Raw genomic sequence first — 13,768 nt, forward strand, 5'->3', positions numbered from 1 at the left:
TATGAAATTGATGGTATAGAGGAAAGATTATTTTTATAAAGCCAGGGTCCCTTGTGTTGCTCCAGTTTTGATTACTCTCTGTGTTTTGAGACAGGCATCATGGTGAGTGACTCGTTTAAATGCTACCTTGTATTTTAGTATTTCATTTGTTGCCTTTATAGAAAGGGAGATGTCCATAGGAACCGCTATTAACATCCTTTACTGTGCTCCAGAAGGTTGCCTTCCATAAGAGAGATTATTGATTGTGACTCTTTGAAGGAGAATTGGCCAAAAAATAATCCTTCTTGACAGGCTTTCTGCTCGGGATAGGAGCTGAGAGGGGGCAGTTTAACAAAAATAGCAAAAACAGTTATAAGTGAATCAGAATTTATTTCAGTCTCACGAAGGAGTTTCGGGGCTTACACAGTTCTCATACCACCTTACTGTGCAAAGGCTGCTTCCTGCTGCAGGGCGGTGTAGGAAAAGCTGCTTTTATTCATATGAGGAGACTTTTGCATCAGCAAATGAACAATATTACAGCTCTAATGCGTTAGCCTTTCAGTAGCTTGACACGGGAAAGAAGGAATTAGAGCAGTGTGTTAAAGGATGAGGTCTGCTTTCTTGAATCTCAAACGGTGGTAGATTTGCAGAATAGGCCTATGAAGCAATGTGCAGAGCACGATGTTCATTTTCATATGTCAGTACTTGTCTGCGCTGGAGACTGTCTTTCAGGATCATTTAGATGAAAAGATTGTAGTCAGAGCTCTTCCTTCAAAAACACATGCTAAAAATAGTGGCAGGTACAAGAGGATTTTTCTTCAAAGGACACGGTTAGAGATTGCCAGAGCGGTGAACAAAGCTGGTTCTCTTGAGACAAGGAGATACAGCATCCTAATTTCTCAACACAGTGTGTGTTTATGGAATAGCAAAATGGGAAGGCACTGTGGAATTAAAACTCTGACCTCTGGCTTCAGGAAAAGGCTAGTCCTGCAGTAAGTAAGCATGGTGCTGGTGGTTTCCACATGCTTATAAACAACACTTCGCATCTTAACCTTCCCTCTGTCCCTTGCAAATATATGCCATGGATATATACACGACATATCACAAGCTATTTTAAGTCTTTCGTGACACCAGCAGAGAGGAGGAGGAGGAAGTTTGGGGAAATGTGGAGGTGTATTTTATTCAAATTCAGTTTATATCGCTCCTGTGAGAATTACATGCTGCTGTGAAGAGTGGACAATTCAGAACACCATTCTGAAGCCCTGGAAAAGGTTCATCTCTATGTTTGACTCCATGGTCCTGTATTGGTGAATGTGGCACCACTGGAGGACTGTCCTGCAGGAACCATTGCTTTCCCAGAGCAGATTGCAAAAAGGTCTGCAGTGATAAGCCGTTGTTTGTAGGCTCTGAGGCACTTGGGCTTCAGAATTTGGAACAATGATCCTCTCAGCGCAGAAAACAGAGAGGATGGGTTTCCAGGAGTTCCCTGAGTGATACCAAGAGATTCATAACTCAGAGAGCTTGAAAGATAAGATGAGTGGCGTCTTCTTTGTAAGCAAGCATTTGTTACTAGGATTGTATACTATTAATTTTATCACAGATTCTTCTGATGCAGTTTTTTATAAAGAAGCATTTGTATGGATACCCGTGTTATAGATAACAAACTGTGTGGTGAACATCACTGGGTATTTAATACAAACATGATTCATTCCCACATCATTGGCTAGTGCAGAGATTTCCAAGCCCAGGCCCAAGCACAGAGGTTTTTTAAGGTAAATGCTTCTCACTTGTGTTAAGCTTGGTTAATGTTTATCCTCACTCTGCACTGGAGCACAATGGGGGGAAGCAGATGCTGTGCATGTATCTGAGCACTTCTTATTCTAGGCACACCAAAGAGAAAAAGCCGTTAATGTTAGTAATGACAGTTCACTTCCAGCAAAGCTTCAGTGTGCTATTGTGTGTGTGTTCTTTTTCAGGAAGTGCCTGCTTCACCTGCCCTAACACAATTAATTTTTAAGTTACGATATGTGAAATCTTTAATCTTATTTCTTTCTTATTCTTCGCTACATTCCCCACTTATTCCTTCAGTAACTTGTAGTGTTTTTCTGTAAAGGCCATTTTATTTCAGATAAATAGCCCCAAAGCCCTGTCCTGTTTAACCTTTTTCCTCTCCATGATGATTTTCTTCTTTTCAGCCTTATTGAAGAGAGTGGGAAATATGTTACAAGAGTAAAAGGAAAGGCTCATTAACCAAATCAGGGTTGAGAAAGTCAGTATGTAACTGTAGTAGCAGGGGCTTCCTCCCAGACTCACGGTAAGAGGTAAGAATAGCAAGTATTGTTGGTTGGTTAGGGAGCTAAGTCTTTAAGAGGGAATAAGCAAACATGTCAGAAATTACTGACTGTAATTTTGCCTTCTGGTCTAAGTACAGGTCACTTGTGGTTTTCTCCTCATCCCATTTTCTATAAATGCATAATTCATCAAGAAATACTTCTTAGACTCTTCTCCACTGCTGTAACTTCCTTTTGTGCTGGCTTTTCTCCAACACCTTGTTAAGCATTCAGTGTTTGTGGCATAGTGACTGTATCTGTGTTGTCACATGGATTTATAATTAGAAGTCATAGAATCATACAATCACAAAGGCTGGAAAAAATCTCTAAGATCACCAACCAGCAGCCCATCACACCATGCCCACTGCTCATGACCCTCAGTGCCACATCCAAACAGTTCTTCAATATCTCCAGGGACAGTGACTCCACCACCTCTCTGGGCACCCTGTGCCACTGCCTCACTGCTCTTTCCTTGCATAGCACAAGTCCTTGTATAGCACGAGTACTTCCTATCAAAACATCTATCTGTGATCAAGACAATGACAATGTTTACAGAAAGAAGAAAGACTTTCTTTCGGTGAAGGTTTCTGTGTGATTTTTTTTTCTCAAAAATATATTTGAGACTTTCAATCACTGGCAATAAAATTATAATCTACTTGTCTCTTAAAATAAAGAATAGAACAACCCCCTTTTTACCTTCCTCTAACAGATCTAGTCTCTTTTCATATACTTTTCCTGAAAAGAAGTTATTGCTTCAACATTTCTGGTATTCGGGAGTGTTCCCCTAGAGCTACTTCAGAGTGTTTATGATAAAACTAATACTAGAATTATACTGACATATCGAAGGAGCAAGTGGTGAATATTAGGTACGCAGCTATAAAATTTTAGAACTATTGCATGTACATTGTATGACAATATTGGTTGACAATATATTGTATAGCAGTTGTTATATATATATTGCTATGTCATTTTACTACATTTACACAAGATTTGTGTAGAGATGATAATACCTATTTTATCCTTGGATTTTCATCCTCTTTGTGTATCACATATTGTGCAAAACCTGCTTCTCCCTGTTGTCATTTATACTTGGTATTAAATATAATCCTGACTTCACTGAAAATAAGATTTTTTTTCTCAACTTTACTCACGTGTTTAAAATCTGTTTCCATTTAGACTCAGGATGAAAGCTGAACTAAAATTAGTTTCTTAGTTTCAGGACTGGCCCAGGCTGCCCAGAGAAGCTGTGGTGCCCCATCCCTGGAGGCGCTGAAGGCCAGGTTGGATGGGGCCCTGGGCAGCCTGAGCTGGTGGGGGGCAGCCCTGCCCACGGCAGGGGTTGGGGTGGGTGGGCTTTGAGCTCCCCTCCAACCCAAACCATTCTGTGCTTCTATGAAAATATTTCAAATTGAAGTGTTCAGTTTCAAAATGTGTTTTTTGGAGATTTTAAGTTGCGGGTCTGAGTGGTTTTGGTTTGCACTTGGTAAAGGAAAAGGAGCCGATGACACCTGTATCACTGTGATATCACTCTGCCCATCAGGTTGTGGTTCCCCATAGGACATGCAGATCAGGCATCAGACATGCAGAGTTTTTGTTCCATGCTGTGCTCTAAGCTGTGTGTACAGACTGAGTCTAAAGGAAATGGTCACAATGTAAACCAGCTCTGTGCCATCAGCATTCCCAGAGGGACATGTTTCTCTCATCTTGCTTTCCTTCTGCTTCCCTGTGTCAGTTGGCAGTTGTGGAGCTTAGATGGGTGGTCCAAAGAAGCAGAGGGAATTGGAGATGCAGGCTGTGCTCCTCATCTGGGCCCATGTTCTTCCTGAAGGCTGGGAAGCAGAGAAAGGGAAAAGCCTCCCAGAGAAGCAACAGTAAGGAACTGCCTTAGAAAAGCCAACTCTCTGAAGTTTGGAAGTTTAGCAAATATTTGTTTTTGTATCTTGAGGCCAACGATGTTTAAAATGCTTTTCTTATCCTGAGGCCAAAGATGTTTGTGCTTTGATTTAAGCATTCATTCTAGTCTCTATTTAAGCCACTACAGAGTAAACTATCACACAAGCAGGGCTCTTGGAAATGCTCATGTGTATCCACCCTCTGGCTTCTATTTTATCACAGGCAACAAAGGATTGAAATTTAATATCAGATAAGCTGCAGAACTGGCCCAGGGGGTTAGTGCTGTCATCTGGGTTCTGAGTGCTGGTTTCAAGATTTCATGGGGTGGTAAAGGTCTTGGTCCAGCATCTTCCTCAAAGGCTCAGAAAGCCCATCCCACCACCGTGCCACAGCCAAAGAGCAGCACAGATAGGCTCCATAGGGAGCCTCCTCCTGACTGCCACAGCCTGGGCAGATTGCTGTAAAGGGAAGCCTTTGGGAAAAACAAGCCTTTTCCAGCCAGATGGAACCTATCAAACAGCAACGAGTTTGGCTCTTCCACTGTGTCCTGTTGGAAACCTGAAAGCCAAGAAGATCCATTTCCCATGCGCAGCCCATCTGCCTTTCTGAGGAGCTCTGGAGCATGAATACGGGCTGCAGCCTGTGAGATGCTTTGGGGTTTATCGGCCTTAAAGAAATCCCACTGACTTCAGCTGTGATGCCAAGTTAGTGCTGTACTCTCAAAACCTTTTGCAGATCTATCTCTGCATTCCTGAGATGGTAGCGTGTGTCAAAAGTGAAGCGTTTTACAGGGCATCTAGCACCACTAATGGTGTGATTGAGTGTCTTCCTCTATCACGGAATACTTATTTGTGAAACAGATAATATTTAGCTACATCAGAGAGTGGGTTTGTAAAATCAATCATATTCATCATAGAATCATTATGGTTGGAAAAGACCAGTAAGGTCATCTAATCCAACCATTAAGTTAGAGAGCACTTTGGTGAGGATGATAAAATATCCACAAGCACTGCAGAATCTTTAAAAAGAAAACTTGTTCTTTACCTGATTAAGCTGCATGTTCACAATTCTTTTAATCCAAAAAAGCTATCAATTCTGTACTACAGTTGTCAGAGCTTTATTACAAGGGAAGGCTGAATTTCTTTTCTGTGATAGTTTGTTCATAGGTGAGAAGGAGAATATGGGAGGAGGCAAGGGTTGCCTCATGGTAAGATCTTTGTCCAAAAGTGCCCACTTCCTCTCCACTTCCCCTGAAATTACTGATCTTATTTTTTGAATTAAATTAGTATTAGAGTAGATGTAGTCATTCTTTGCCCTCATCAGCACTGAAAAGTTGCACAAGTAACTATGCCAGTTGTGAGGTTCACCACTGTCATTCTATCTGTAAAAGTATGGTTGTAGGTGTAATTGTATCTGAATGTGGCATCATTGTTCCACGTCTCCTAAGGGAACATCTATATCAGAACAAACCACATCTGAATTCCAACACAACTCTCCAGGAAGTGAAACTTACTGCTTTTCAAGTCTCTTGCATGAACGTAGGAAGGTTGGAAGCAAAAGGAAGCATTGTGCATTGGTGCAACCCTTTGCCATCACAGAACTGACATTAGGAGTTACACTACTGACACTATATCTCTTTATAACTCATGCTGTAAATCTCAAATGGTTTTATACTACTTGTAATTACCATAGATTAACTTTTAAATGGTTTTTAAATGTTTCATACCAATAAATGTTTAAGCAATTGATGACTTAAATTAAATGGACACCAGCCATTCATGAACTGGATTAGGAAGTACATGTCCTGGCTAGAAAAGGTGATATTTGGTTCTTTTAGACTACTGATCAAGATTCATTTGTGAGCCACAATCAGACATGACGCCTTTAAAAAGCAGGCAAATGCAAACGTAGCACCAACCGTCCCAAGCATTCAGGCTGAGCTCTTGAGCAGCTGGATGAATTGAGCAGCTATTTTTGAGCACATGCACCAGCTGTAGGCGTGCTGCTGTCTGTGTGAATTTGGAGACTGCTGACATAACCAGCAGAGTAGAAAATAATGGGCTGTAGAAGCAGCTCACTAGGAGATGAAGAAAAGGGAAGGCACGTATTACATCCCCTTACTTTACTGGTGCCAGTTTTCAGTCTCTGTATGTTCAGTCTATCTGTATATGCTGTATGAACTGTCATTTTGAAGATTTCCCTTGCTATCTGTTCCTGTAGCCATATTTTTCTTTTATGGTGTTATGGTTCTGCTTCTCTTCATTCCTCCTGGCTGCCCCACAGTGTTCTCATGTGTCCCAGTTGCATGGTTTGGAAGTTGCATCTGTTGCCTGTGAAAATTCAGGATCACAAGATCTGTCCTGTGCTGAAAGATGAATTTGGCAAGTATCTGGCCAACAGAACAGTTGTCCAGTGTTCAGGAATCATACACACCATTTTAGGGCACCATTACAATGTTCAAATACCAGTTGCTGTGGTTTTACTTAGCCTCAGTCACTTAGGTGCAATTCTGAGACATTACTTGGTCTTCCAGTGCCTACAGTCCAGAGGTTCTGAATGTAAGGAGGTCATTGCAGTCTCAACTACCAGCAAATACATTTATAGCTTATGTCTAAGCAGAGTTTCCTTTTTTGCCTACAATTATTTGAAGGCTGTAAGCCGACTTCAACACCCACAGTGAACTGATTCAAATCAAGATTTAAACCAGCAAGCAGAAAATCTTGGTTCAAATAACTGATTTCATCTTTTTTTGCAGTTGCAAGTTATGCTAGCTATATTTTTAATGAAAAATTAGCTTTCATGGTTTGCTAACCATAAAAACACCTCGATTTATAACAAGAGACAGTACTCTGTGAGATCTACCACTTGTTAAACAAAAGTGCTTATCTGTGTACATTTATTATGTTGATAAATTAAGAGTCACATTAGCAGAATCTTAACTTCGTCATATTTGGAAGTTGGAAAATGGAGGATGGTTTGTTTGTTTATTAACTCTTATGTGGCAGGCTCTGTGGTCCTTGCTCATCTCTTAGAACACTGCCCATTGCACTTCTTGTGGCTCATAAGCTAATCTTTCAAAACAGAAGAATTTGCTCCATTGCTATCCAAGCACTTTGAATAGACATGCACTTCTTCAGCAAAGATCTGTAGAAATGTTTCTCAGTTGGCAGCTAAGCACAATCTGTGTCTGGATAGGAACTCACAAGGCTGAGAGCCATCTCCAGCAGGAATATTGTGCCTCCTCAACATTTTTTTCCCTCTGTGTAACAATGTAAAGAAGTGGATGGAGGTCACAGTGACACATAACAGTTGAGGCACAGGGCATTTCCCAGGGAACTAATGGCTGGCTGGGGTTAATGGCCCTCTGCTTTGCTTTGGGCCATCAACTCTCCCAGCTACTCATTAATCCCTAGGAAATGCCCTGTGACTCAACTGTTATTGCCTAAGTGGTTAGCATGAATCAACAATATTCCGCATCTGCTCTAGGTATTTAAGACAAGAATGGAAGGTAATAAATGTGCTTTTATTATGAAAATCTGCTGTATTTGCATCCAGAAATCTTTACTTCTCCCTCTTAACATTGATCAAATGTACTGAAAAAGGATTCCTCATCAGCAAAGCAATGTCAGAGGCTGACAGGATATAGACAAAATGACTCACCTGCTCGCTCCAAGGTCTTTTCACTTCAGTTTTCTGTCCCCTGCAGCCCATTAGCAGGTTGTTTTATGCCTCCGCCTGAGTGGGTTTTAGAACATGGACAGTTCTTCACATTAGCTAGTAGGAAGTCACTTAGCCGGCAGCTGAGTGTTATGTTCTAGACAGGGGTTGTTGAGCAAGATCCCTCTTACACCATCTGTCTGCTTTTTTGTTGGACAGGCATGAGAGTATGAGAGCATTACCAGAAAACTCTTGTGAGACAAGTCAAAGAGAAGATGAGGAGTGATATGCCACTCTGCCCAAGTGAGTTTGCTGCAAGCAAGGAAATGATCTGAATAGGTGTGATTGAGGCCCTGAGTTGTTTGTAGAGTGGATAATATATAGGCAGAAGAAAAGACATGATCCATCCTCATCGGGGAAAACTTTACATGTTGGCTCTTCACCTGTCATTTATTCATCACAATTTTGAGTTGTGCATTGCAGCTGATGGACATAACACACTCTGAGCTCCACTGTAAAATGCAGTTCCTTCTGCCTGTGTATACTGAATTCAAAACCTTATGCATGCATATACTAATTTTGGTACGTTCAGATTCTGTATATAACTTATCATGACATGAAATTCTGTAATGTTACTATGGAAAAGCTCAAAACCTTTTGGTTTTGATTAAATGAGAATACCAGTGTGTGAACAGGCTAAAGAGGAAAGCAGCACTTCAGTCTGAATAAACACGTGGTCAAAATGTCTGGTCAACCTAGGTCTGGTAGGATATCCCTGACTTCCAAATAGAGGACCTACAAGCCCAATCTGGGCTGCCATTTGGCTCACAGTCTCTTTCCCCAACCTGCTGTACACCTTCCAAGAGCTCTGTAGCACACAACAGGACCTCCAGAATTCCCATATCATGAGCAGACTCCATTGTCCCATTGACTAACAGGCTGCAGAGCCAGAAAGGAATCCCACAGATTACCTTTGGTGGGAAACTGCAGCTGGCCTCCTATGAAGAAGGCAGGGATTGCCTCAGGCCCGCTATGATACTTGCAGTGTGAATGGAGCTAACCATAGCACTTGCACTGTTGCTTGACTCTTTGAAGTTCAGAGTCATTGAGTCCTCCAATCCCCTGCAAGTCCTGCTCTACTGTTGGCTGGGACTGCTAGGCAAGAAAATGTGCTCAGCAACCAGCCACCTCTGAACCCAGGACCAACCATAATGCACATAGGTGTGGTGTCTCCAGGCACCCCATCATCCCTGAGCTGACTGGTAGCATGCTTCAAAGGAACAAAGCAGACAGTGCTGACTCACTTCCAGACCAGAGGCAGACGAGCTGAATATGAACGACTAGCTTGATCTGAATGTACATCAGAAAGTTCAGAGGAGGCTAGTTACGCACAGATGGGCGCCAGAAAAATTGTTCACAGATGTGCTCTGATCAACCTCCAAAGATCCATTCTGGGGTAAGGGCTAAGTGATGCAGATACCTGCTAAGAGTGCAAAGCAGACACCAGGTGTACATGCTTTCAGCAAGGATTTGGACATTTTGTTCCAACATACTGGGAACAGCTGCCCAATGTTTTTCTCTCCAGACCAATTGGTTGTCTGAGCACCCACAGATCAAATATTACATCATTTTTTTTCAACTTGGAGGTTGATCTAGGAGAACAGCAAGGCTTTCTATCTTTCTGGGAAATTCCTAGCCTAGATTTCAGATAGATCCTATAACAAAGTGGCTTGTGCCACCTCTGTGGAGGTCTGCAAGGTCACCAGACCTCAGGAAATGCTCTTCTTTGGAGGACAGCCACACATTATGAATTGCATCATGGTCCAGGCTTCTACCTCTGCTAACCTAATGCACCTAAACCTTTTGAGGGTTTTAGGATCCACCTATAAATTCTCTGATACTCCTGCAACCTATAGCAGAAGAGGCAGTTGGGAAAGGAGGAGAGTGAAGCCAAGGACTTAAATAAACAGGAAGGAAGCTGGATTCTCACAGAAGGAATACTGGACAAATATCTTAGCAGAATTTGTCTCAGATACAGCTTTGGTGTTAAGCAGTCGTCTCCCAAACTAAAAGATTATTGCTGTTACGAAACATGCAGCACCACGTCCCTGTTACCGTGTTTTTCAATGTACTCACAAAAAACAAACTTGGTGAACTCTGTGAAAATCAGAAATTCAATACTATTCTGCAATTCAAAATTTTCTCCTGTCACGGGGATGCACTATCCATCACCCTGCTGGGAGTCTGGTGGTACCTTCTTCATTTATCTAGTATCCTCAGCTTTTCTGCCAGCACAGTGGGCTCTTCCAGTCCACCTTCTGTATTTCTCTACAGTAATAGAATCACAGAATCACAGAATCATTAAGATTGGAAATTACCTCTAAGACCACCCAGTCCAACCGGCAGCCCATCACACCATGCCCACTGCCCATGTCCCTCAGTGCCACATTCACAAGATTCTGGAACATCTCCAGGGACGGTGACTCCACCACCTCCCTGGGCAGCCTGTGCCACTGCCTCACTGCTCTTTTGTTTCCTAATATTCAACCTGAACCTCTTCTGATTCAATCTGAGGATATTCCCTCTCATTCTACTGCTGTTACCTGGTAAAATTTCAATTTTGAGTTTCAATAGTTAGAAGTGTGGATATATATGTTTTGAGGAGACAGTTCCAGGACAAATCGTAGAAGGCACTGACTGTTATTAGTTCACTGAGTTTACCACTTTTCCTCTCTGCTCCCTTAGATAAAGAGCAATACTTTACCTTCTCTTTCATATTGGAACATGAGTACTCTCATTTCTTAACAATAAATTATTTAAAGTTTCTCTACAGTCAGCATTTTCACTAACCTAACAAAATATACTTTTCTCTCAAAGTTGTTCCTTTGCCCTGTGCTCCTGAGGTCCAGCTCTTAAATGAAAATGAATGAATGGAATTCAACGGATTGTGGAGTTGAATTTTACTACAAGACTTAGACCAACACATACATGATTTTTACACCTGGAAAAGCATGGGTTTTTGCTTTTTTAATATCAGTTGCATAATGGTATGTGATTAACTATTCTATTTCTATGCTGGGCTAAGATATATTTTCAAAATTTTTTAAGGTGGAAAAACAGATGAATTAGATGATCTTAGTGGTCTTTTCCAACCTCAGTGATTCTACAATTCTATGAAAATATAGGGGACTAAAATGTAACAACTGGTGACATATACAGCAAATCAGAACATATATTGGAATATGAAGGTTAAAAAAGTCATGCTATTTAGAGATGCACTGAGTGAATATTGATGCTGTGCTACAGACACATTGCCCAAACTTTGCTGATGGGCTCAGAGTCCAATAATGCAAATTCTCGGATTGCAGTGGTAACAACTTCTTCAACAGATAGACTTCCATGTAAAAGGAAGAAATGTTAAGGAGACAGATTTGGGTTTCTGTTTATTTTTTAAAAGCTAGGAAAACATGTTTCCACAGAAGCTGTGTGAGTTTCATTGTCATGCAGGCTTTTCCAGCTATTGCTGCTTGGCCACCGTGCCAGTGCTGATCAACACTGAATGGATGTTCAATATTTAAAGGAAAAAAAGAACCACTTTACTCTGAAATTTGAAATGACATTTTTCCTTCTCTTCTCTTTTGTAAAATTAAAATATTACTTTTTGCTTTTCTCAGCCAGTGCTGTCTAAAACACACTGTTTCTAGCCAGCAGGCCAATTACAGCCTTGTGTAAGTAACCAACCAGAAGTTGCGGAGACTAGCTTCAGGGCAGGTAAGACTGTACTGGGCAAGGAATCTGAAGTGAAAAAGGCCATCAAAAAAGGTCTTTTTAAGGCAGTGGCCATCACCTGCTGCCAGCATGTCATACAGACACATACACAGCAGAGGCAAGGACAAGTGAAGCAAAAGAGGAAGGATGAGAACGAGAGGGGTGAAAGAAAGTGTGAGCATCAGGCAGAGATGATCTGGAAGGGTACTGCTAGAGAGGCAGCTGGCCTCAACCTGCTGTCTGAGAACAGCCGAGGATGAAGGAGGCACAGAGAAATTACAGGGAGGCAGGCAAGAACAGAACGCGTCATCTGATGTGGAGAAAGATGGGTTCTGCAGGGCTAGTTCTTTGTCTGCAAATACAAGGAAATGGAAACATGCCATGAAGAGGGATGAAAAACAAAAACAAAAACAAAACAAAACAAAAAACCACAGAACCAAACAAAAAAAACCCAACCGTATCAGATGTGAACAGAATGATCTGCTCAGCCTAGTGGCTGAGTGTGAGAGAGAGATTGACTGGTGGATGCGTTCCTTGAGAGAGAAGAAACAGGTTGAGGTCCCAGGTAAATAGGAGAATCCCTTAACCTCTTGTTACCAGGCAGTAAGGGGGCACCTCAGAGACTGGGGGGAATGGAAGCAGGTCCCTGCTTGAGGAAGCAGGCAAATCCGCTCCTGACCTCCCCCATCTTCCTAGTTATCCTTGCAGAACAGGTATGGGGTCCTGCAAAAGCAACTGGCTGTTGAAGAAGAAGTGGATAGGCAACCTGCTCCAGAGGTCTTACCTCAATCCCAAAGGCCTTCCAGCAGTATGACCACCTCTTCCACGAGGAAGAAGTGTTCTAGATCTTGGTGACTCATTCCTGAAGGAAACACAGGGTCCAATATACAGAGTTGACCCTCATCATGGGTAAGCCTGCATTCTGCCTGGAGCCTGGATCAGGGATATCACCAGGATACTCCCCACCCTGCTCCACCTGACAGACTACTACCCACTGCTGATCTTCCAGACAGGTGGGGAGGAAGCTGCATCCCGTAGTCTGAGGGGAGTGAAGAGAGACTTCAAGGCCTTGGGACAGCTGGTGAAAGAGCCTGGGCGGAGGATTTTAATGACCCTGATATTTGCTGGAAGGCCTACACAGGCAGGAGGTTCCTCCAGCACACTGATGATAACTTCCTGATGCAAACTGGACAAGCCAACTAAGAGAGGAGCACTGCTGGCTCTTATTCTCACTAAAAAGAAAGGTCTGGTTGAAGCAGTGAAAGTTGAGGGCAGCCTTGGTTGCAGCAACCATCAGATGGAACAGAACCAAGGGCAGGAACAGAACCAAGCAGAATCATAGCCCTGGATTTCAGTAGGGCCATCTTTGGCCTTTTCAAGGAATTGGTAAGGGAAAACCCATGGGACAGGGTACTTGAAGGTAAAGGTGCCCATGTTAGTTGGGTAGAATTCAAGGAGTGCATCTTCCAAACTCAAGATCAGAGCACCCCGGCAGCTAGGAAGTCAAGAAAGGGAGCCAGGAGACAGCAGCTATTAAAATGAAGACTTGGTAAAAAGAAATACTCTTTTCACTACTTAGCTAGGATTCTGGCATTAAAAATAAATAATACAAATTTTTTTAGCTCATCTTTCCTTTTCATTCTTCTCCTGGCTCCACTTAAAACTCTCTTATTCTCCTCCACATCTCACTAGAAAAAGGAGAGCCGCAAGTTGTGACTCAAATGGACTTTGAGAGGGAAAAATAAAAACTGCTTCCTCCTGGGATCCCTCTGACAGAGGCAAGCTACACCTGGGGCTGCAGCAACAGCAAAGGCAGGAGTGACAATACCTGTCTGTGGGTGCAAGCAACTGGAAGAAGTTGTCAGTCGTGGGCTCTGTGTGACAGCAGATGAGGATGACCACCCGCCTGGCACAGGAAGGGCATGAACGTGCTCTGCTGTGTGCATGATGTGCAGCTGCGCAGGATGTAGAGGATCAATGGCACCTAAAAGAAGAAGGGGAGAAAGAACGACTTGCTGCATCCTTGACTCTGAGGGGCCTAACCACAGACATTCAGCACATGAGCAGCGCCTGCTCCCTTGACATGCTGCCAAGGCCTAAGCCTAAATTTCACACCAGTCACCCTGTAAGCGCATTGTTAG

At 42.5% G+C, this 13,768-nt stretch overlaps 1 long non-coding RNA gene across 1 annotated transcript; it reads right to left on the bottom strand.

Annotated features, from left to right (window-relative positions):
- Window positions 1–365: 365 nt before the first annotated feature.
- On the bottom strand, window positions 366–13,739 carry LOC146545565 (uncharacterized). Its single transcript, XR_014879816.1, has 3 exons — window positions 13,456–13,739; window positions 7,863–7,937; window positions 366–1,465 (listed from the first exon to the last, which is right to left on the bottom strand). It is a non-coding gene; the product is annotated as an uncharacterized LOC146545565 (long non-coding RNA).
- Window positions 13,740–13,768: the final 29 nt, after the last annotated feature.

Source organism: Meleagris gallopavo, chromosome 1 (assembly GCF_905368555.1).
Source record: "Meleagris gallopavo chromosome 1, MGAL_WU_HG_1.1, whole genome shotgun sequence".
Taxonomy (NCBI): domain Eukaryota; kingdom Metazoa; phylum Chordata; class Aves; order Galliformes; family Phasianidae; genus Meleagris; species Meleagris gallopavo.